We start from the raw sequence: 25,473 nt of genomic DNA, 5'->3' as shown, positions 1-25,473 counted from the left end.
CCTGTCTATGAAATACCCTCACAGTAACCAGCAGGCCAGTGCATGACCAAACAACTGGACAACATAACCTAACCAACTGGACACATGAAGTTAGCCATCACAAAAGTCTAGGGGCCTTCTCTATTAGACTGACACTGTCATAGCACCTCCCACATCTTCAAATCATCCATAGAGACAACATTTCTATGCAAAATGGAAAAAATATGCATATATATAAATTTACCAGCTTTCATATAACTGGAAAGCTTGACTTTTGTTTTAGATTTGGTGTTTATTAAATTACTTTGTGCTGAGCACACTACTGAGATTGAAGCATATATTAAAGAATTGTAGAACCTGATGCCTGGTAGACCAGGAAGTATGACAAACTTAAAATTAGTACTTGGCAATTTATAGTGAGACCTATTATATGCAAGGTACTGTTAAGTATTTCACATCCATTATCCCACTGAAACCTTTCACAATCTTTTTTTTAAATATTTTTTTGGACAAATCTTTATACATATACAGTTCATACATGGGATACAATCAATGCCTCACAATATCATCACATAGTTGTATATTCATCACCATGATCTTTTCTGGGACATTTGCATCACTCCAGTAAAAGAAGAAAAAGAAAAAAACTCATACATCCCATACTCCTTACCCCTGCATCTCATTGACCATGAGTATTTCAATCTACCCAATTTATTTTACCCCATACCCCCCTATTATTTATTTATTTATTATACCTATTTTTTTTATTCATCTGTCCATACCTGGATAAAAGTAGCATCATACACAAGGTTTCATAATCACACAGTCATGTTGTAAAAATTATATCATTATACAATTACCTTCAAGAATCGAGGCTACTAGAACACAGCTCAACGGTTTCAGGAGCTTCCCTCCAGCCACTCCAATACACCATAAACTAAAAAGGAATATCTGTATAATGCATAAGAATGACCTCCAGGAAAAGCTCTTGACTGTTTGAAATCTCTCAGCCACTGAAACTTAACTTTGTCTCATTTCTCTCTTCTCCCTTTTGGTCAAGAAGACTTTCTCAATCCCATGTTGCCAGGGAGATTTCCACCTGAGAGTCATGTCCCATATAGTGAGGAGGACAGTGAGTTCACCTGCTGTGTTGGTTTAGAGAGAGGCCACATCTGAGCAACAAAATATGTTCTCTGAGGGTGACTCTTAGGCATAATTTTAAATAGGCTTAGCTTCTTCTTTGCAGGAATAAGTTTCATCAAGGACTCAGTCTATTGATTTGGTTGTCCCCACTGCTTGTGAGAATATCAGATATTCCCAAAAAGGGGTCAATTTAATATTTCCTCCTTTCTCCCCAGTCCCCCAAGGGGACTTTTCAAGTATTTCTTTATTCACTACCTCAAAATTCTGAGATATATCAGGGAATCACAGTAACCTGAAGAAACCAACAAGACCTTATGCCTATTCAAGATTCCATATACTTATGATGTTCAACAAAACTGACCATACAAGTTAAATTAGGTAACGTACTACCCAAAGTATCAATTTTGCATAAACTGAACATCTCTCCTTTTGGTATAACACAGAAGTTGAAGTTTTGAGATACGGATGCTATCATCCTTTCCCCTGTATTCTGGGCTACCCCAATCCTATCCAGATCAGTTTCATGCAATTCTGTAGTCCAAGTCTCATCCCTTTTTCAACTTTTTAAGCAAAGTTTCTGTATGGGGGAGTGCTGACTTTCATAGCTTCAGAGCTCTAATTCTGACTCTCAGATGTCACATAAATACTAGAAGTTTCTGGGAATGACTAGGTTATATACAAACAACTCAGCACAACCTTTTAGCTAAATGTAATTCCATCAACCACATTATTGATAAGGATTGAGCTGAGGCTCAAGAATATTTAGATAGTAAGGGGATGAGGCAAGGTGAGATCAGAATTTTGACTTTTAATAACTATGCTTTTTTTTTTTTGGCATGTGCAGGCTTTGAGAATCAAAGGGTAGGTGAGAATTCTACCATTAAGTTACTCTAACACCATCCTATGCTATAATTATTAATGCTTTAGAATATGTTGATTGTCATACTGACATATAGGATAAAACATATATATGTATTCTTCCAGAATTTCAAAACATTAAACACAGTAAGCTGTATGCTTATTTTCCATCAACCTTCCAAGAAGGAACAAAGCACTAAAGACAGTCTCTGACTTGGGAATACTCAAGATATGGACCAACATATCCAAATGTCACCACCAACCAGTGCCCAGAAATCACAGTCTTCCCCTTTTCCTGTTATCCCCAGAGTCTCCCTAAATACTCCCTTCCACCTCACAGGAGCAGCTAGTGAGGATTCCCTGCCCTGATAAGTGTGCAGCTCAGAATTTTATAGTGGAGCCTTTAGCAGTCAAGATTTAGGAGTTTCAACAACTTACCATTGGTAGCATTTTAGTTCCTCAAGTGATTCTGTGTTCAGGATAAAGCTTGAGACCTTAGATAACTCACTGGAAAAGACTAGAAATTGGGAATCTTGACACCATGTTATGTGTTTTCCACGAGTACTTTCAAATTACTATCCTAACAGGAGCTTAAATATCCTATTTTTCTAAAATGATATCAGTGACTCAGCAGCATGGTAGGATTTCTCAGATATGTATGTGTTCAAAACACATCACTCCAAATTGTGCCTCAGTGTAAAGTGAAGAGGTAGAATTCAAAGGAGAAAGAAATTATATTTTCAAATGTATGTTTCAAAAGTCTCTGAATCTTAGGTTTCAGAATAAAACATGAATCACTTTTTTTAAAGTGGGACGACAGTATGATGGATTTTTATATGAGGCTATTAGTATCTCCATTTTACAGATAAGGAAAGTATGGGTTGCAGAGAAGTCCTTGACTAAATTACTGTAAGTGAAGGACCTGTGATTCCCAGCTAGTCATTCAAACAAGAACCACTGCATGCCTGGCTATATGCTGGATCTATATTTACTCTGAAACAATACCATATCCATGCACCATGAAATATGCATGATGAACATTTTTACTGTCATTTCTTCACATGTCTACCAATGGATCTTTTACTATTCCTTTAAAAATAACTTGTTTTCTTTTTTAAAAATGAAATACTTTTTCATTTAAAAATGTCCAAACATACAGACATATATTGTAAAGAAAAAATTCTAAATCTCTCTTCAAAAACTACCATATCCCACCTTACCATCTTTTTCTAGACACTAAAAGAAACTGCTGCTGACTATTTGATGCATGTCTTCACAGGTCCTTTTCTATGCCTGTGTAAGTATATATATGCACACATGCGCATACATATTTTGGTGTGTTTGGATTTAATTTTCCTTATTTTATGTAATAATCTTAGATTAGTGGCTTGGTTTTCTGTGGCTGCAATAACAGCAGCACAAACTGGATAACTGAAAACAACAGAAATTGCTGTCTCACAGTTCTGGTTGCTAGATGTCCAAAATCTATACTGGGTTTTGTCACCAATCCTTGGACTTTCATCTCTGCTTCAGTTAACACATGGCATTCTCCAGTATGGTCTGTCTATGTCCAGTTCTCCCTTTCTTATAAGGACACCGATCATACTGGATTAGGGCCTATCCTGATACCCGTTTGGCCTCAACTAAGAGCATCTTCAAAGACTTTATTTCTAAATAAAGTCACGTTCACAGGCCTGGGACTACAGATCTGAACATGTCTTTTTGGGGGACACAATTCAACCGATAACCATTATGTAACATCTATTGAGTGATTATAATATGCCAATAAGTAATAAGCAATTTTCATGTATTGTGCCATTTCATTATCATTCCTCCCACTTATTAGGTAGACACCATCCTTATTCCATTTTTTTACTTAGCACAGGAGTATTAGGTAATATAAACAGATTTCTGATAGTGCCTAAGAAATCTTTAGTCAACATTCTTATTCTGTCACTTCTATACGAAACTCAACTGGTTACTAATTTAAAAATAAAGTTAGTTGATTTACTTTTTTACATTAAGTGATTATCCAGACATTTAATAATTATTTTAGAGAACAGATTATGTTCAGACATATCTGATTTTAATCAGAGCACTTCATTCTTCATTTGAAGAAACATTTGTGGTCTTCAAATTGGAATGTACTTCTCTTTCAGTCATATATGGTTTTAACATAATCGTCTTATTAATATTTTTCTGATAATAATATCAATAAAACCTTTAAAAGTTGAACTAAATGGCCAGTTTGGCACAAGGTAATACATGTCACATGAAAAAACAGGATAGTAACCATGGAATTTAATGTGCCTTCAGTCTTCATGGCTGAAAACGTCTTAGATTTGTTCAGACTTTGGGATGTTCATGATTACAAAACAGATTCCATTTACAGAAATCAGGTATAATTAGGACATTTGATTCTTCAATTGAAGAAATAATTAGTGTCCCTCAAATGGATTTATCAGAGAATGATGTGTAAAACTAGAATAATAATATACTGCAGACTGGTGAACCCTCTCTTAAGGCCCATTTCATGGGCAGCTGGAATATTGGGGAAACCTGAAATCAGGGCTGTGAGGTGGGAAACGAGTCTGACCATCTCTCGGCACCTTCAGGCTCATTGTGTCCTTCAGCAGGTGCATGGCAGGCCCCACCTGTGCTGTTTGGGTTTGACACTGTTTCCATGACAATTCAGCTTGCATTCTAGTCAACATTTTCTCTTCAGGGTGGTGGTAATCCCATCAAGCAGGAGTTGCCTTTAAGTGCTGAGTTTTCATTCTGGAGCTTTGGTGCTTTATGGATTGATTTCAGATTTTCAGGGCATAATTGTTTTCCTAATATCTAAGAAGCATACTGTATTCACTTGCATGCACCCCTCTACTTTTAGCTACTCCTTGCTTTTGTAGGATAATTTATAAGTATTAAAAAACATCACCTGAATAATTGGCTAATTTTATACTAGGTAAAAAGTAAGGAAGGAATTATTAGGATTATCTGTTTGGAATTGAAATTATGGAATGGCCTTTTTCTGCATATTTTGAATCAGGACACCTGAAATCAACTAGAATGAAGTCTTCTGATTGTCAATATTTGGTGTGCAGAACAAAGTTGTTGCTATGTTAATACCCATCTCAGTAAACTCAAAGATTTTGGCACCACCATCCCATACAGCAAAATGTGTCTGTTACAACTCGGGGATCTCCAGCACAGGCTGTTATTCTGAGAGTTTTCCTGATTTTTTTTGCAATGGACAGACTTGACTACATCAATTTGTTGTTTTGGTGCCAACCAAGCATAATCTGAGACCAAAATTGAGGCAGAAAGTCCCCACTTCTTGGTATTAATGTTCAATGTTCAAAGCTGCCCAATGCAGAGAACTACATGTAGTTCTGCTGATAAGTTAATCATAAGTAGCTCCGATTGGCTTTTTACAAATGTGAATGAAGTTAGCGTCATTTCCAGGTTTTCTCTTGTTTTCAAATAATTTAAAAATAATTATTATTAAAATGGTACATGCTGTTACTAAAATATGCAAACAGTATGAAAGGATCTAAAGTGGAAAATAAAAACAATCTACTTTCTTTTCCCAATTTTTCACTCCCTAGATATATATATTATGAATAGTATTTTATGTATACTCCTAAATTTTTTCTGAACATATGAAAGTATATCTGTGGCTTCTTTTACAGTTTAGCTATAACCAAATCTATGTATATGCGTATGTAATATTCACATTGAGATTCTTAGGAATTCGTGATGAAGCTATTTTTCTAGATTCAGCAAATACTCTGCTATTGATCTTTTTGTTATATATGTATTATATATATATATATATATATATATATATATATATTCACACATATATATGCACTTGCTTCAAAGTACAGCCTTAAGTACTGCAAAGGACAGCACCACAGAGTCATTCCATTTAAAATATTACAGTGGATGAGGCAAAGAGGTACAGTCAATAATCTTTAGAAATAGAAAGGAGCATCATAAAACTTAGCACGGGAAGAAACCTTAGAGAACCTCTAGTCCAATCCCCCACTCGCATCCTTGCCAATTTTCATCCATCCTTTTATCTAGGTTCTTCGGTAATGGTGACTTAACTGGCTTCTAAGACAGCCTATTCATATCCAAATACCTCTACTCATCATATTTATTAACTGGCAGTTCCAATTGTTCATCAAAACATTGAACTCCACAGTTATTCACAGTGTGAAAAAGGAATGCTTTGGCTTCTGTGTCTGTAAGCTATGTGTTTATAAACTATGATGGAAGTGCTATCAGGTATAAAATATAAAGCTCAATGAGTTGCTAGTACATTTGCATGCATATGACTAAAAAAAGCTTTCTTGCAAAATGATAAAAGAATGACATTGCTCTGCATTGGCAAAGACAGGACAAAACGGGCATACTTCGGCACTGCTGTTGGAAGTGCATGTTGGAAAGCCCATTTAGAGGAAAACTTGATACTACAGTAAAAAAAAAAGTTACTCCTTGACCCAGTATTTCTGGTGCCAGTAATATTATAGAAATGTATCTTAAGGTATTAATAATGCATTTGTACCAAAATAATAGATGTATATATATTTGGTATTATATATAATGGAAAATAATGAAATAGATGACCAAAATAGTAGGTAGGTTATTTATGTGTTTATGATGGAAATGTGTGTAGTTATTAAAATTGTGTTGTAAAATTATTTATGGAAAAGAGTGCTGTGGATATCTACATGCATAGAACAAAAGGCTGTAATGAAACATCCTATAATGTCCACAGTGGCTGTCATTAGTATGGTTTGGAGTAGGGGTGTTTTTTTTTCTGTTGAGCTCTTTTATTTTTTTTTAATTCACTGCACTAATTATATATTATATTTCAATAATAAAAATGTATTATATATGTGTGTGTCTAATAAAAATCCAGTAGCATGGGTTTTGGAATATGGTAGACCTGAATTCAAAGAATCACACTCGGGGTGTTATTAGCTATAAGACTTTAAACAGATAATGAGATTGATATTTGTAAAGTAGCTGGGATTCTGCCTGCCAAATATTAAGAACTTATTAAGCATTAGGTTTTTGTTTTGTTGTTGTTGTTTTGCCCTTCCCATTTGATTTAGCATAACTCTTTGACATTTGCAGAAAAATAGGACTAAATTTTTTCTTTTCTTTTTTTATTGTTTCTCATAGAAGGGGGTGTGGGAATATGTGAGATAACTTGTTTTCGTATGCATAGTACATTTAAATCACTCAATTTTGTATTAAGCATCCCTATGCAGAAGCAACACCTTGGATGATTAGTGCCCAACTGAGAATTAGCTACTTCGACTCTGGAATCTCCTCTCTGTAGAGTAAGGTGAATTAATAACCAAATGACTCCTAAGAATTTCAGTCCTAATGGTTAATGCTAATCATGGACAGCCCCACCCTAAGAAGTTGGTGGAGATGATGAACACTCTTAGAAATATTTAGAAAGCCATCCACAGTCTCCTCACATGAGTTAATGGGAACCTTATGCCTCTTGCCAGAAATAGGTGAATAGAAAATATTAAGACTCAGATATTCATATAGATTTTTGGAGAGAAAATTACCCCTTGCTCAAAGAACAGAAATGGATTAGAAATAACTGAGCTGAAACTACAGACAAAAGCTCTTTTAAGAATTATGCAAGAATCATAGCCAAAAATCTAAAACAATACTCTAGTTTTCCATCATATTAAAATTTGATGATAAAATTGTATTGCAAAGAAATGAGGCACAAAAATGATCAAGTATAACTGAATTTTATCACTTAAACAGATCAGTGATCTTAGTCGTACTATAAAACTTAATGACTTACTGACAGAGTAAACACTATGCATTTACACAAATCTTTTTGCAGTAAAGGCATGTTATTGTTTTAAAATATTTATGTCGAGGGGGTTTAACAGTTTCCATAGGGTGAAAGTTTGACATAATTCTGTATACCTGACTTCATTTTTCATCTTACTTCTGTGCCAAAATGTTAGGTTGTATATTCTAAGTTGGTTAAGAACCTTGTTCACTCTCTCTCCTTTGTGAAAAATCACATACAGGGCAAAGCTGTGACTAATTAGTGCTTATATTTCTGTAATTCCTGGCACATGGCTAACAGACTGAGAATTTAATTTGTCAATTTCAGTACACCTTAGTCCTGTTTTTCATCTTTTTATTTGACGTGCATTAGTAACATTTCCTTTTAGGAATAGAAAACAGAACCCCGACCTCCTCTGCCTCACAGTAGCCACTTCCAGTTGCCTTCTCAAACTGAGGTTCCTAGTTAAGGAAAGACATCGAAAATATCTTTCTATTCTGTTACTGTGACGATGGACCTCAAGAACAACAATTTTTGTGACTGCTTCACAGTGGTGCTGCAAAATTCCTTCTTGGTTGTAGGAACTACTATTTCCTCAGATATTTTCAGTTTCAGGAACCATTCTTCCCAGGGTTGCTGGCAGAGGATGGAAATGAATGGTGATTGTTTTTATTCTCCCATAAATGGCAAAGAAAATGCACATTTTAGTTTTTGCCATCCTATTTTCCTACTTTGGAGTGAGGTTTCAAGGTGAAAGGAAAGAAGTAAAAAGAAAAAAGAACACTATTTATTTATAGTATTATATACTATGCATATTGATATATGGTATAGTCTATGCGATTTGGGTTGAAAGTAAATAAACATTGAATTTGGCAGCCTAATTTAGTTTGTTTTTGTTTTATAATGTGGTACTTGTTCCAATTAGTCCTTATTTAGAAGGTTTTAAAAATTAGTTTGGAAGTGCCAAAAGAAATAAGTGAGAAGAAAGCCAGGACAACTAAGAGTTTGTGGTTGTCTCTAAGTGTGTTTCTGCCACTATGGAAAAATTAATTAGAATATGAGAAGGACTAATTTGATAGGCATTGCATTCATGCTAATTAACTAGGATTGCATGCTGTTCTAATAAGGACCGAACTTAAATAAGAACTTGACATTTCTCACTTCCTTCCAAATCACCATGTTTCAGTAGTTTGAAAAATTATAGGAACGACCACCATGGCTTACCAATATGCATTCTGATTCAGAGTAATTTTGTACCATAGGAATATGAAATCTGGATCTTCCCCACCAAAATGCTTAATGTAAAAATAACTATTTTCCCAGCTATCTATGCTGATATGAAATTATTTTGGCTATCCCATAATCAAGGTGATTCTTATCGCATACATTTCTGTTGTCCAAAACCTTGATGAGCATTTTGTGCACATCCTGTGTCTCTTGCTAGGGATTATTTTTAACTAGATTAGTTACTCAATGGTTGTGCGTTTTTTAGTCCTCTTCCTTCCGACAATGCTTAATTTACATTTCAAGTGGAGTTAAAAGAGACTAATTTTACAGAATGTAGGAAGCTCATTCAGTGAAGACATTCATTGTTTCTTCTGTACTGAAGCCAAAATCTTATATGGATTCTTACATGACAAGATTCGTATTTTGAGAAGCTCTTGATGGTCATCAGGTATTGTGTCATATGCTGTAAGTTTAAAGAACAGTTTTAAAGATACAATGAAAAGGCTGTTTCAGATGTTGTTCTTACAAATCAGGATCCAAAGCTATCTATATACTGAACCAAAACTTCATTTGGCATTAGACTTGGAAACCAACATTCTTTGAATGGTGGGGCCAGCACAAAAAGGAACTGCCCAAACATTCTGATTTAATCACTGAGTTCAGAATATGTCATTACCACTCAGTAAATAAAAAAAAAAAACAAGGCTCAACTCACAAATGGATGCTACTTTTCATGTCAGAGGCCTTTAAATAATCACAGCAAAACCGTCTCACCTTATTGGCATTAATGAGCAAGTAGGTTGAAATCATTATTGTTAGAATCTGTAGCACCATTTTACTCGAGCCACTAACCATTAATTAAGTCTCCTACAAGCATTATTAAATACCCACATTGCTGACTTGGAAATAGAGATAGAGGCTGAGTTATTCATAGGAGATAAAGACCAGGACAGCTTTCCCACTTTCCAAAACTGGTTGTTTAGGGTACCTTGGAGTGGCCAATGTAAATAAAGGAAATGTATTTCCATTTACACTGTAGTTCCAAAGTCCAGTCATCATTACTGGGAACTCAGTAATTTCATAACATTAAGTGCTGGGTCACTTTTGTTTGCTTTCTGTCTTAAGACAAATTGATTCTATTTGAATTTCACCCAATTTTTAAAGGAGAAATATGCTGTAACTTTTTTTTTTCCATCATTGAGTTGATTTTGTGTCTGCAAAATCAAATATCTTGAAAAGCTTAACCTGAAATTCCCCCAGTGCCTTCATGCAAACAGAATTTGGCTCTGCTCAATTGTGCTTTTTTTTTTTTAAATAAAAAAAAGTTCATTCATACACTTGGTAATGAGTCTAACAAAGTTCTATTTGCCATCTATGTGACCTTACATATGAAATTAAATTTGCTCCAGCCAAAAATCTTGTCTGTTCTAATGAAAGACTAATAATGTAAATCTATGCTGACTCCCAACCTCACCCTTTGTAAGACCACAAATAACAATAGAAATGCTCACCATTTAACTGTGTAAATATCTACCTGTATACTATTCCCCATTTCTGTTTCTAGAAATGTTTCTATTATAGCCATCAAGCAAATACAACACAAATGTTTTGATATTGCCTACATCCCCATTCCTGTGATAAAACCCGGAAGGAATAGAAATGAAGTGAAGACATGGATTTCAGGTTATTTTTAAATCAGTCAGGTAGGTAAGGCATGACATGATGTTATTACTAAAACAATAGACATATTCAATCTCCATGGTACTGAAAAATATAGTCCAATCCCAAAGGTCCATGATATATAATAAAATGTAATTTTATAAGAAACAAAATTATATTACAGCCATATAAAGCTGCCCAGATTAGTCATTTACATATTAAGTACCACCTCACCCCCACCTCAGTTCCTCAGATGTGTGGTGTGGTATGCACTCTTGCCTCTGGAAATTTATTCACGATGTTCTTTTGTCGGAACCATTCCTTCCTCTCCAACCCCGATCCTACACTTCTAAGTAATGCTAACTTGCTACCCCTCAGGTCATACCACTGCTCATTTTGTATTTTCTCTTTTGTCCACTTTTTTCTATCCCTCACTAGGCTATAAATTTCTCCTAACTAGAACCATGCCTAACTTTCATCTCTAGAACTTTGCAGAGTGTAGAAGCTCAGCATTAGAAGAATGAATGAATAAGGTTATGTAGAAAGTGACCTTCAAGGAAGAAATTAGAGAGGAGGGTAACAGTAGGTAGAGATAATAGCATGGGCATATTTGGGGTAATGATAAGCATGGTTTGTATAGGAAACTATAATGAGAATGACTGAAGTAGAATGAGTTAATGAAAACAAGATAGAAAAGGTAAAATAATCTCAGTTAATGGAAAATACTGAATGCCAAGCTAAGAAATTTAAATATGGTTCAATTGGTGATAAGGACCAACTGTAGTTGTTACTTTTTAGGAAAGTTATATAATAAAAGTTTCATTTTATTTTTGCCTATTTATATTTTTCCTTACAATTCTCTTCTTGAGAGCAAAACAGCTTCCTTGTATTTTATATTATGGGATACTTAAGGTATGTTGTACTTTTGAACTAGTCATAAGAAAGCACGCACTGTTGATTGCTGAGGAACATTTAGGGTATTTCCTTAATAGTTCCCAAGCTTAGGAGATAAATACCATTCCTTTTACAACATAATATTCCATGTCTTGATTTCTTCATTCTTTTCAGACAATATTCTAGCAGATTTTTCAAGAAAGGGCAGGCAGGGGTTCCATGTCTTCTGAGCTCTTGTGTAGGAGAAAAGTAAGTAGGTATAGGATTTGGGCTTTGGAGCCAGACAGACCCAGTTCTGAGCCCCAGCTCTATCAGTTTTTAGTTGCCTGATTTTGGACTGTTGCTGATCCTGTTTGAGTTGTCAATTCAAGATAATAATATCCACCATTTACAGTTTTATGAGGATTAGGAAAGAAAAAGTGTCTATGAAATACTAGTGCCTTATTAAAGGCTAGCTGTTACTATTTATGGTATAATTATCGCTGGGCTTCTCAGCTGTCACTGTGGAAGTCAACTATGATTAGTTAATTTCTGTGTGATATTACAAAACAGAAATAATAAGAAAAAGCACAACAACGGATACATTTTCAACAACAAAGACCTATGCAGCCTCTGAAGTGCATTATTACCCAGGCATTCCCTACTTCTGCCACCTACCAGACAGTATTACTTATGGAAACTATTTCTCTGAATTCAATAGGTCCCCTCATGCTGCTTCTTACTCTACTTCCTGAGTTGTGATTACTAATAATTGCAATTCCAGACTGGAATTGAAGCTTGACAATGGAATCATGCCCTCTGTCTTAAAAACCCAGCACATACATATAAAGTGTTAGGAGGCACTGATGCCAAGTTTTGGTTGGTTGCAAAAATTCCATTTCTGAATCAAAGGTTAGAGAGTGAAGAAGGAAAAACCAGGTTTTCTTACTATATTGAGAGGAACCTAGGCATAACAAAGGTTACATTTTTTAAAAAACTGCCTCCCCAAGGATTTTAATTAGTTAGGAAATGATTTCAAATTCTAGTGGTAGTTTGAGTGACAGTTTGAGGTTTCATTGGTGTGATTTTATCTTTCCTGTATTATAATTTAAGTTAAGCTTCTGGGTGTTTTTTAACTACGGAAAATTCTCTAATGATTTTATTTGAGTAAGAGTTACATATTTACTTTAATAGGAACATATCAAATCAATCTAAACAGAGCTGTATTTAGAAAATTCACGCCCAATAGGAATCATGTGATTTGGCATCATTTTTGCTAGTTATAGGATAATTATATCTGTTCCCCCCCCAAATCCTGCCATTATTTAGTATGGCATTTATAAATTTTTTTTTCTTTTGTATCTTCTGAGTTTATTAATTGCATTTATGGAAACAACTTCAAACAGATAATGGAATATTCTTTTAAAAATGTAGAGTAATTTACATGTTAGTTCACTGGGCAAGATACCTTTTTAGGGTATCTCTGCAGTGATTTATAGATATTGAGTCAAAGTTTTATCATAAGCATCATTCTTATATCCAATTTATAATAAAAGGCGTGTGTAATAATAATACAAAATTATAAACGCTTCGTAGCTGAAATGTTCAGTGTAATGTTAAGATAGGGCATCATCCAAGCAAGAACAGTAAAACTTGGTATTATTGTGAAGTTGGGTGTCTGGACATGTCCTAATGAATTCATCATGTGCCGTCTGCTCCAATAATTCTTGCCATCAGCAGCCATGTTTTGCCAGTGGGTATTATAGGATCCCACCCAGAGTTCCTTGGTTGTTTTCATCATTAATTTTTCTACCTGATTATGGACTATACTATGATGCGAAACATATAAGCAAACAAGAAGGCCTACATTTTAATAGGACATTTAAAAATTATTAAGAAAATTAGCACAATGAAGGCTGCATTGCCCTGATTTGTTTCCTTCTCCATCCTTTCACCTTTCATGATAATAACTAAGAAGGGTGAACCATCCTATTCCCAGTAGCTCTTTTTAAATGCAGTGACCCATATGTTGCCATATGCCAGGCATCTGCTTTTAGCACCCTCATTTGTGGTCCTTCAAAATGGAAGTGATGGATTAACATTGAATTTATGCTAATTTTTAGTGCAGGAAAGTAGTTATTTGCAAACCATCTAATCTGGCAGCACAAAATTTCAGATATAGGCGATAGAAGAGGCTAAGAATAGAAATCAGAAGTGTATTTGCATTCCCAGCCACCTTTTTTTGAATCAATGTTTGACTTTGAGTTAATTGTAACACATCCATGACTCCATTTCAAATCAGCAAAATGTGAGGCTTGAACTTTGATTGCAAAATATCTGCTGAATTTACATCATAGTAAATATGAACATCAGATATAACAAGGTAGAATTGTTCATGAATGCTTGTGCAGTCATTGCCTATTTAATCCAAGTTGCAGATATTTTTTTCTTTCTTGAAAAAGAGGATTCATTTTTATCCACGTCTAAACTGTCTTCAGAAAGTGGTGATGGAAATTTAAAGGCTAAAATGATACTGATCAGACCATAATAAAAATTTTTCTCAATTTTTTAATATTGTGGAAATATCAGTATATTGGGAACAAGAGATCAACCCATTAGTCCTGTTTCTCACACTTAGGGGTGATGTGTAATTTGGGACAAGTCATTAAGACTTAGATTTGCATGTCTCATAGAACATGTTAGTCTGATTGGATTATTAACTATGGTTTCTTTTAGTTTCTGTTAGGTATGGTTTTTATACCTGTCTTTAGGGTATATTTTCATTGTTGCATGGGAAAAAATCACCTATGCATTTATTGACCCAGTTTTTCAATATAGACATATAATTCTTACATGAAATATTTATAATATCAGTATACTAGATGTTTAGAGATTTAAATAGCATTGTCTGTGAAAATGAAAATAAAAATTACTTAGGTAATGTGTATTGTGCAGATTCTAAACTAAAACTTAACATAAATCTGGTACAACCAGATTTTTATAGGAAACAAATTCAGTCAGTTTCACTGACTTGCTTAATTGCACTGAATTTCAGTAGTGTCAAATGTGGCAGGCATTATAAAGCTCATGTCATTTTAAAAATAAAGATGGTAACTAACTTTTATTAAGCACCATTAGAACAGGCACTGTGCTATATGTATACATTATCTCATGCAGTTCTGCCAACCATAAAATTGGCATAGAAAAAATGTTAAATAACATGTCCAAATGACCAAAACCAAAGATCTAATTATTGGAAGAAATGCATCTTCTTTTTTTTTTTTTTTTGCATGGGCAGGCACCAGGAAGCAAACCCAGGAAGAAATGCATTTTTAAACCCAACCTTTTGAGATACTATAGCTTATGTTCTTTCTAGGGTATCAAACTATCTGGGATGCCATTTTCTTACACTGCCTGTGCTTGAAACTTAAAATTTAACAAAGAAATGTCCAGATTTAATGAGTCAAAAAGGAGGAAAAATCATCTATTGTTCCCTTGTTGAAGTTAGAAAATATTTCTCGGAAGACTCTTTCTGTAAAGTGGTATAATCAATAGCTGAGCAAGAATCTGTCAAAATCATCTGAACATCTGATATCTTCGTAATTTCCCCAATGGCAAAGAAATAGTGTCTGGATAGTGATCTCTCTTGACTTGCTCCAACAGAAACCAAGTTCTCTAATAACTACTTCCTTTAATTTGAAATAAGCATAAAGTTAATTTTTATGCTTACAGTGCAGAGGCGATTGAAAACATTTAGGGCTTTTGTGTAATGATAGGGATCAAAAATCTCATCCTTGGTATACAAATATTTTCCCTGTAAGTTGTACAAACTGAGAATGTGGTCTCCTAATTAAAATAACCATAATGTAATACTACATGCCATCTTTTCTCCAGGAACATCTAATCAACTCCACGAGCTGTATCTAAGTGAGTTGAGCTGCATTTCTCTGAAGCCACATCAGTATATTATTTTTAAAGGTGCTTAAGTATTTTAAAGGTGCTTAAGAAAAAGAAATTTCCTCATGGTGAAGTAGTGAATTAGATGTTACTGGAAATAGATCTTGGGATGGTATCCTTGGGCCTCTGAATGGAGCACCAGGTTATTTATTTTCTTCTAAAGGGAACCTTGATTCTCAAATCATGCATCATTTTAAGAAGTTTTATATATATATATATATATTTTTTTTTTACTGCATCGACTTCATGAAAATGCTATAAGGTTATAATTTTTAAAAGAAATCTTCCTTTAAGAGCATTTTAAAAGGAACTAATTTAGAACATAAAGTGCATTTAGGAATTGAAATTAAAAACAATTTCTTTTTTTAACTCAAAATTTCCTGTGGCAAACTGCTTTTGTGTTCATTAAAAAAAAAAAGTCAGCATAAACACAGACTTCAGAGAAAATGAAGAATATCCCCAAATATGGTCGATCATTCAAAACTCAAGAAGAAGAACATATTTATCATGAGAATTTTCAGAACAATAGGACAGCAATTATGGGGAGGAAGTGGGAGATCAGAATAAGAATTTGACGTTCAGCCCTTTGGGACTTTCTGTATCATGTACTTGAAAAGCACTTTGCTCCCATCTTTGCCTCTGATCGAATAATAGAAAACATCCGTGCTTCACATATACAGATGAACTATTTTTTAATTCCCAGGATGCATGCCAATGAAATAAGAGGTTGCTTACAGTTTAGCAAGATGAGCCCAGGAAGGGTTAACTCTCCCTTAGATATCTGCATGCTAAAGTTGAGCCTAGTATCAACCTAAGCAGTAGTCCTTATCTGATTTCCCTATACAACCAAATTATTTTTTCTTTAATATCATTTGTGGTTAGGACATTTGTGACCCACACTAAGGAATAGGCCAGAGATATTAGTGAAACTCTCTTAGGCACTGTTGAGGGCAGCAAAAAACGCAGTAAGCAGAGCTTAGCAACGAGCTAATGCTGTGACCCAGCTCTGTTTAGGGCACTTCGGTGAGCATTTCTATTGAATGGGCTGTAACACCATTTCTCAGCACTGTCCTTGCTCAACCCTTTATACTCTCCATGATATGGCTCCAAATTACCTTTCCAACTTCATCTCCCATCTCATTCTACATCTCCAGTCCTTACTGTTGTCTTACCACTTTCTGAGCACAAACAATCTTTTACGTCTCTGGGACTTGGCTTCTTTTCCTCATTCCAAGTTCAAATTTTAATGTCCTCCTAATCATAATCCACCTATACCCATCTCGGTGGATCAAAATTCATCTTATTCTCTGTTGTTACTCAACTGGCAGATGTCTTCTTTTCCCTGGAAAGGTTAATCCATACTTATTCTTTGTTGTATTACCACGTACCTCTCTCATCTGTTTCTTTGGTCAACAGGCTTTATTGTTATACCATGTACTATGTTAGGATGCTAGCAGTGCTAGGCAGGATAAAACATTGTATTTGCCATTCATCTTTGTAATTCATTGTCAACAATGTGTTTACTTCTTCCATATCTTAAACAACTTTCTACAATTAAGTTTCCACTTTTATTTTCCATGTTCGTGAGTTCATGTGTAAATCTCAATGCAGTCTTAGGCATTGGCAATGAAACTTAGCACTCTGTTAACTAAGAGTTATGATTTTATAGAGAATCATGTCATCTTAGGGCTAGAAGGAACTTTAAAGGTAATCTCCAGTATCATATCTAACAGCAGGAAAACAGGGGCATGGGAAGGTGACTTGCTGTATGTCTCAGATTAAGTTACTGCCAGAACCAAAACTAAAACTGAAGTTTTGGGTTTCCTTTCTGTTCACTCTAACCTATGCCATCAATGGGTAGTTGGGTCACATGTCATCATTAGTATAAATGACAAATCATCCAACACCTCTGATTAAATTTCTTTGTATATTATTTTTTTAGAAATGGGTCAGTGCAGATAAAAACATGACAAAGAGCATCACCTTCAAAAGAGAGCAAATGCACTCATGACCATGTGAAATTATCTGCATTATTGAATGAAATTCTATGATAATACTAAACTGGAAAGATGAATATAATATTTTATATTATATATTATATAATATAAAATTATATTATATTAATGTAACTAATTTCATTTTAAATAGGTCAAACATTAATAATCTTCATAATAGTAGGGATGCAAGAGGACAGTTTGAACACTTGGATTTCTGAAAGACCGAAGATAGAAATATATAAACTTAGTCAGTGATGCTCTGTAGTGCCAGAGATGTTATGAAGTTATTTGTGGAAAATAAAATGTAAATGGCTGAGCAGGATTATGAGTACTGTGTCATTATAATACTTGGCATGTGCTGAATCACAGATAATCAGTTTTTAAGATAAAATATATAAATTCAGTGGAAGTAGAGAAAAAATTCTTTCCTGCCTCATGGATCTCACCTTGGTTCACATTGAAAAGAGAAAGTTCATTTAGTCCCATTTGAAGCACTGAATTCAGTGTTTGAATATTCCCTTATGTAATATAGGGGACTTTTTCCCTAATAAACAGAAGATACTATAACCGAGAAGTTAAGATAGAAGGAATGATTGCAATTAATGTATTATTGTATAGATATACCTTTTTACTTTCTAGTAGATTACAGTAGAGGTAAATACTTGAAATCTTTAGATTGTAATCCAGCTGCCTTGATCTCTGATAATGATTGTATAGCCTTTATCTTGTGCCCTTGTGATTGTAAAAATCTTGTGATTCCCATATTATCGAAACCCTTTTCAACATGAAAAAAGTTAGAAGGGGCATAACCGAAATATCCCTAAAGATTGGGAGAGGGATCAAAGGAGAAGAAGTTATTTAACAAAGAAGTTAGAATCAATGAGTGTTACCTACTGGATTATTATTTTGACATTTCTTTTTAGTCTCCAGAGTCTTGGAGCACCTAGAAGAAAAACCTGAAATTGTGTAACTGTAACCCATTCCAAACTTTGAAATCTATCCTATAACTATGTGTTTAAATGTACTTTGAAATGTATTGCTTTTATGTATATATTTCACAATAAAAAACAAACAAACTTGTGACTAACCTTCACTTGTACCCATTTTATCCGGTTTTTCAACTTTAGAGTCTTGCAATTACTAAAGAGAGCCCTAATGTTGATTAATAAAGAGTCTTGGGTCAGCCCAGAACTAACCTACCCCAAGTTCAAAGTTATTCTAATAACCGAAACTGGGTCTTCCCAAAATGGGGCCATCTGACATGCCCAGAAGCTTAGACTTCAACTAAACGTCTCCTATATGTCATTATAATACTAAAAATCATGCCCATCATCATACCAAGGCCACCATTTTCTTACATATATTCTGTGACTGAGCATGTAATCAGTTTACACATGTCCAATAATTAAATCACTTCTAATTACATCATCTAGGGCCACTGTGCTCATCATCCTAAAACATGCCCATTTTTTTAATGCCTAAAGGTATCAGAATTACTGCAGTTCAGAGAGACAGTTTGGGACCAATCGGCCATCTGATCTCAGGTCAGCTGAGCTCCTGCTTCTTGCCTAGCAGAATAAGCTTTTTCTCTGAAGTCCCGGGGTGTCAGCAATTGGTCATTTTGAGCACATGGGCAAAAAAATCTACCACGTTTGTCTGGTAACAATATGAAGTGATTATATAAAGGTAAAAAAGACTTGAAGGCCTAGAGATGAAAATTTAACTGAAACTTGTCATGATAGAGTCACATTTTTAACGTCCTTTGCATTGTCTTTCCATTGTCTCTCCTGTACTGGGCCCATCTACGTTGTGCCACTTCTAATAAGATTTGTGTCTGAGGCTCTGATTTGACTGCGTCAAAGTACATTTTTTAAAAAAATAAAAAATAATGACATACCAATTTAAAACAAGCATATGTTAAAGATTTATTTAACCCATTAACTGAGGAAAACTTCGGATGGAAAAGGTGGAGGGGGTGAAGTCAAGTGGGCCGTGAGGAGAGACACACTGGAATACATCCCCCAGAAGTGTCTTTTTTCTAACATTATACATAAGCCTGCAGCCCAAATTCAGCCCACCACATTTTGTAAAATGCGGACTTGGCCATCCATTTACATATTGTCTGTGGCTGTTTTCTAGCGGTTTTTTTATAAGGGGTTCATCCTAGGAAACCCTAAAGATAGCTTGGGTGTAAAAGACACCTCAATCTTTTCCTCCTAAATATAGGGTCTTCTTTGGGGAAGGCAAAATTAAAAGTGTTATCAAAGAACATTTGGGTACTTATTGAATCACTAATATGTGTGCCTGGAAACAATGAATGGTCATAGTTTGAATTGAGAAAACCACACAATTTTAAGGAATCTTTGCTTTTTTTTTAAGAAGCAAAGCATGCCATGGTCAGCAGAAAGCACAGGAAATTATTCAAGTTAGACAAAGAATCTGTGCTGTCTGGTTGGATTAAACAGAAGAATAATCTTTTATATCTCTTGTAAAAGCAAACTGAATTCTTCTATAATAAATATTTATTTCAACAGAGAAAGTAAGACATGCTAGTTTTGCATTAGTATAATATTTGGCAGTAAATTGTTTACAAGCATTTTTTTAAAATGATCTTTTTCAAAAGTCCATCAAAACTGAGAAAATTTCACTAACATTTTTAAAACATAAGATTGCTTCTTTTCAGACTCATTATTTGCAATATTATAATCCAAGGTGAATGAAGTTCCTTTTGTATACTTATTCAGTTTTCTGTGTCAGTCCAAGTTCTATTCTTCATCATCTTCTTGCACATTTTGGAACAGACATTTTACTGGAGAACAAAACTATTCTCCTTTTTCATAAGCAAAAAGACATTTTAGATATAGTTCTTTGCCATGGTCATTGCTCGTGTAGATTCAACCACCCACATAAACCATAATTTTTAACCAAACTCACCAATCTTTCAGAGAGGAACTGGAAAGTTGGTGTATGGTCACTGACTGTTACATACAAGCAACTCAGCAAAGCTTGCACAAATATCTTATAAGAACCCCACAGCCAAAAGCATCTCTTTCACAACTTTGTAGAAGGCTAAATCACCACGTTCATTAAAATGACCCAAAGGTATAGTCATTTTATGGCCACATAAAATAGAAGATGGCTGTAGGATTTTTATAAAAATCTTACCAGGGCAGGCCACAGTGGCTCACCAGGCAGAGTTCTCACCTTCCATGCTGGAGACCCGGGTTCATTTCCTGGTGCCTGCCCGTGCGAAAAAAAAAAAAAAAGTAATGACCAATATTTCAAAATTCTACCTTTGTTTGAAATTATACAGATATCCATAGATTTTAATTTATTGGTTTAGTATTGATAAAAGGTCTTAAAATTAATAAATTTAAAATTTTATAAATTATGCATAAATTGACACAGTAGAGGACAAAATTACAGTTGAATTTATAAGTTAATATAGTTGAAATGCATAATTTTATATTTTCTTAATCAAACATTATATGGAAGAAATGTTAGTTTCGCTTATAATTAGTGTAAGAAATTGAAGTTAAGATTAGTCTCTTCATGAGAAATCCAGATCTTAAAAGTTAAATTACTTATATTCTCTATTCTGATAAAAACAAGGAAAAGACATTCAACTTTTTATAAAGTAAAATTACCAAAACTAATCCAATTTATCTAAAGGCTTGCATTGATTCATATGTAAAAATGATTCTGAGTAGTACTTTCTGTGAGAAATGCTTTTTTTTTTCCTGAAAAGACCAACATTAGTCTTTTCTAAGTGCATTAGAGTGCAGTTTGTTTTCTCAGAATCCTGGGAATATTAAATTTATGCAAGTAATTTAGTCTCTATAAACTAATTAGACAAGACTTCTTCAATTTAAGAGTGACTTTATAATCTAATTGAGACTCTTTAGAAGTAGGAAAATATTTCATTCTCTTATCAATGACCCATAAAGATTTTTCTCAATTAAAACGTCACATGCAGGACTTGCAGCTTCAGTTCTACAATCCCCTGCACAGGACACTAGAAAATATGGAACATGCAACTCATTGATTCAGATCTCAAAAGGTTATTCTCCAGTCCAGTGGAAATGGAAAATTTTCTTCGTTGATTTGAGCAAACAGCACAGCAAACAATATAGATCAATTAACCGTATTCTCTGTCCTCTCTGACCCAACACAGAATTGATCTCCATCATCCTAATAGAGATAGTCAAGTGGCCCAACATAAAACCAGATTAGCAACTGTAATTAGCCCCAATGGGGAATGATCCATAGACAATGTGGCCTTGTTTGACCTAGTTGTTGAGTCCCCACCAGTCCCAGGACGCGGCTGCTTTACATACATGTCTTACACACAGAGGTTCTTGCAACCACATAATCAAGACCAGCCGTGGGGCTCAATAGCCATTTAAAGAACAGATAGACTGGGCCAAGAGTCAGACAACAAAAGAAACAAAGACACTAAGTCAGAAGAAGAAAACAGAGACCAGCGAAGGTAAAATTTTATTGCTTCTTGTGATTCACTCCAGAAGCCATTTCTTGGACAATGTGTGTAATTGCCTCCAAAAGGTGAGCTCACTTGCGTGTCTCAAAGGCAAAGTCCAAATCTGTCAAACTATAATTTTCAAAAGTGAAATCATGATTCATACAAATACAGAGCAAGCACATGTTAAAGACTGATTTAACTTACTTGATGAGGGAACCAGCAAGAGGTAAATCTGTTTCAAAGGAGAACAGGTTATATGTGTATATACATATATATATATATATATTTTTTTTTTCCAGCAAAGGTATATGAAACCATTTTGTAAGTTACAGACAAAACTGTTTAATGTCCAACAGGACGATAAAACTAACCAAAAGATTTATCTTTTCTGTATTGTACAAAAATCATTTACACCTCTTCCAGACACAAATCTAGTAAGTTAACTTGTAACTTCTTAAATGTGGGCCAAATCAGTAGTAAATATCAGGTCACACAAAGGTGTATTTCTCTATATAATCCATCAGTGAGTCTCCTGGATTTTGGTTCAGTATATCATTGAAGAGATATACAATCTTTGTTTCATTTCTAAATATTAAATAATTTTTAAAAACTCTATATTTTAAATTTCTATATTTTATATGGATATTAGATGTATCTATATTGAGAATAGATAGATATTCTCAAGGAATTTTGGAAATTTTTAGAAAAAGTAGGTTGTATAAATTTACCATTTATCTCTCTTGGTAAGGCTAGGGAAAAAAGAGAGTTTTAAGACTCATTCATCTAAAGGCTCTTCAGTGACAACTGGAGAATTATACTATAGTCATCTGTATATAGTAAAGTTCTTCAGTTGGGATGCCAGTCAGTGTCATCTCTATATTCTGCCATGGTCCAACAGAATGCCATGTACATAGAATTTCTCGGTAAGTGTTAACAGCCTTTTCGTGCTTCTTAGTCATTCCTTTTACTGCTATTCCACCATATCCCACTACTCTTCTGAACAACCATTCTTTTAAAAACAAGACTGAAAAGAACAGTTGTCTATGTGAAGCTGATGTGTTACCAGTAAGCCTTGGAAGAGACTGGCTATTTCTCATACTATGGGGGAAAAATGCCTTTTCTGGGCAGTGCAGCTTAGGAGAGAGAGTAGAGACTGTGTAGTTAGTTAAGCTTCAGTCCAATTCTAGCTCTGTAACTTAAAAACTATGAGAATTTAGGCTCATACCTTACCTCTCTAAGCCTCATTTTCCTTCCTTCTGCATAATGAGAATAATAATCAGTTTCATCACATATTTGCTGTGACAATCACATTAAAATAATTACATATAGTAATATCTAAGACATCTCGATCAATTCATTACACATAGGAGGCCTTCGATAAATGGCAGATAGTTGTATTACAAGTTAGTGTTCCTAAAGCTAATTTTTAAAAATAAGACTGAATAAATCATTAGATTTATTGGATGTTGGATGTGAGTGTTTTTCATTGGCCACCCTTCAGGCTGTTAGATCACTACACCCGATTAATGTCCTCTGGAGAGTTCCACCCAAAGTTACTGCACGAAACTATTTAGTCAATATTTAGGCATCATTTGAAAAACAAAACAAATCAAAATTGATCTTCATAAACCAAACATTTCAAAAATTGCCAAATTATTAAAATGATAAAATAAGTCACAATGAATGTTTATAATAAAATACCAGTGCCTTAATATCCCTTTATGCAAAGCAATCATTCTCCAGGGAACTCGAAATTTCTAAAGAAAATAAATTGACATAGGGAAAAAAAATTGGTTCCTAAGAAGCACTTGATAAATATAAACTTTTTCCCATCCTAGCCTCCTTATCCCTTTTCCCCATAAAGGCAAATTAAAGGGAATCTTCAAATTAAATAAGGAATTCTGAAATTAAAATTACAATAAAGTAAATTTGTCAAAATTGAAAAGTCAATGATGTCATTAAAATAGAGTGTATTTTGAACTTTTCAAATTACATCTGTATGTTATTATCTAAGTTTGGCTTGTTTTCTTGGTTTATACTCCACTTCTTTGAGCCTCAAATTTTAGAAAGTATTCTTTACAAATGATCTCCATTTAATGTACTAGCTGTTACCACTGAATACCAAACATATCATCTGCTATTTCTCCTTTAGAGTAATAAACCACTTTCATGGATGGGAAAGAAAAGTTGTCCTTGCAATTCAGTTCTTCTTTACCAACAAGTTGGAAAAAAAATTAAGATTTCTGAAGCACTCCTGGGCTGCATATATTAAGATTAGAACTAAAATTGTGGGAATAAGGAAGAAGGAAGGTGCTTAAGGACTGTGAATAACAGATAGCCTGACAGCAAGAAGAAATGACCAAAAGAAAAGGCTAAATTTTGTGTGTGTGGAGGCGGCTATTTGTGTCTGGGACCATAAGTAAAATGGGACTACAATCCTACTGTCTCACTAGCCCTTAAGGGAATTGCTGAATATCTCTGCATTATAAAGCCTATCATTTATAATATGACCCTTTTCTGTGTTCTGTGTACCCAAATAGAGAAGATACTGCATATGTCAGAGACATTCCCATCAAGAAACTGTTGTAGTTCAAAAAGTTTCAGGTAACTTGAAAATATGCCCTTTCCCATTATATTTCATGTCTCAGCGATGCAGGAAGACTAATCAATATTTACTATTTGAAATATTTCCATAGAAGACATTAATAACTTTGACATAAATATTTTACACATACTTCAAATTCTGATTAGTGGAAAAGATAACATTGCATTTGGCTTTTAATAATAATATTGAAAAACAAAAATCCTAAAAGGCGAAAATGAAAGTTCTCTGAACTGCTTATTTTATATTTTACTTTCAGTTGTGTGCTGGAGCCAACTCCTACGGGGTGTATGTCCTCTTAAATTTCAGGGAATTTTGTGAGCTATTTGTTAGTATTTTTAAATTTGTTAGTATTTTTAAAAGTAATAAATACTCAAAACTCATAACCTCCTAATTGTTTTACTACATTTTATGATCATTTATCTTCTTGAAGTTTTTTATATCCCTCTTACCTCAACGGAGAAAATACGAGATAAAGTTGTGCTACAGCTGTACTCTTACCAACTCCAGGTATGTGACATCACGTGTGACATCACATTGGCAGCTTGACATTGGCCATTGTAGGAGTATTTACACAACAGAAATTGGAATAAATCAGAATTTGATTTTTTATTTTGTTGATTTTCTAAATTTAAGAAAGTCATGGAGAAAATGTTAATGCAGATTAAATTTTAAAATGTGTATTTCTTTAGTTGTTACATTGTCAATAGCACAAAAAAATATGAGGAAATATTCAAGTATTTAAAAACTATTATGCAATCCAGCATAGAAGTTGCTCACATCACTGAAGAACTAGCAAAATTCCACTATAACTGGAACTGAAGCTGAAAGAACTTTCAGTTTAATGAACATAATTTGTACA

The 25,473-nt window shown here is 34.2% G+C and overlaps 1 protein-coding gene and 1 long non-coding RNA gene across 2 annotated transcripts in view; one reads left to right on the top strand and one right to left on the bottom strand.

The window, feature by feature from the left end:
- Window positions 1-25,473, top strand: part of LURAP1L (leucine rich adaptor protein 1 like) — a 39,888-nt gene that overhangs the window by 6,873 nt on the left and 7,542 nt on the right. The window lies entirely within an intron of this gene.
- On the bottom strand, window positions 7,892-25,108 carry LOC143673540 (uncharacterized). The gene is made up of 5 exons (XR_013170430.1): window positions 25,064-25,108; window positions 20,734-20,769; window positions 18,424-18,472; window positions 9,450-9,506; window positions 7,892-8,452 (listed from the first exon to the last, which is right to left on the bottom strand). It is a non-coding gene; the product is annotated as an uncharacterized LOC143673540 (long non-coding RNA).

Source organism: Tamandua tetradactyla, chromosome 2 (genome assembly GCF_023851605.1).
Source record: "Tamandua tetradactyla isolate mTamTet1 chromosome 2, mTamTet1.pri, whole genome shotgun sequence".
NCBI classification, from domain to species: domain Eukaryota; kingdom Metazoa; phylum Chordata; class Mammalia; order Pilosa; family Myrmecophagidae; genus Tamandua; species Tamandua tetradactyla.
Note: the sequence above shows the minus strand (reverse complement) of the source record. Positions and strands in the feature narration are given on the sequence as shown.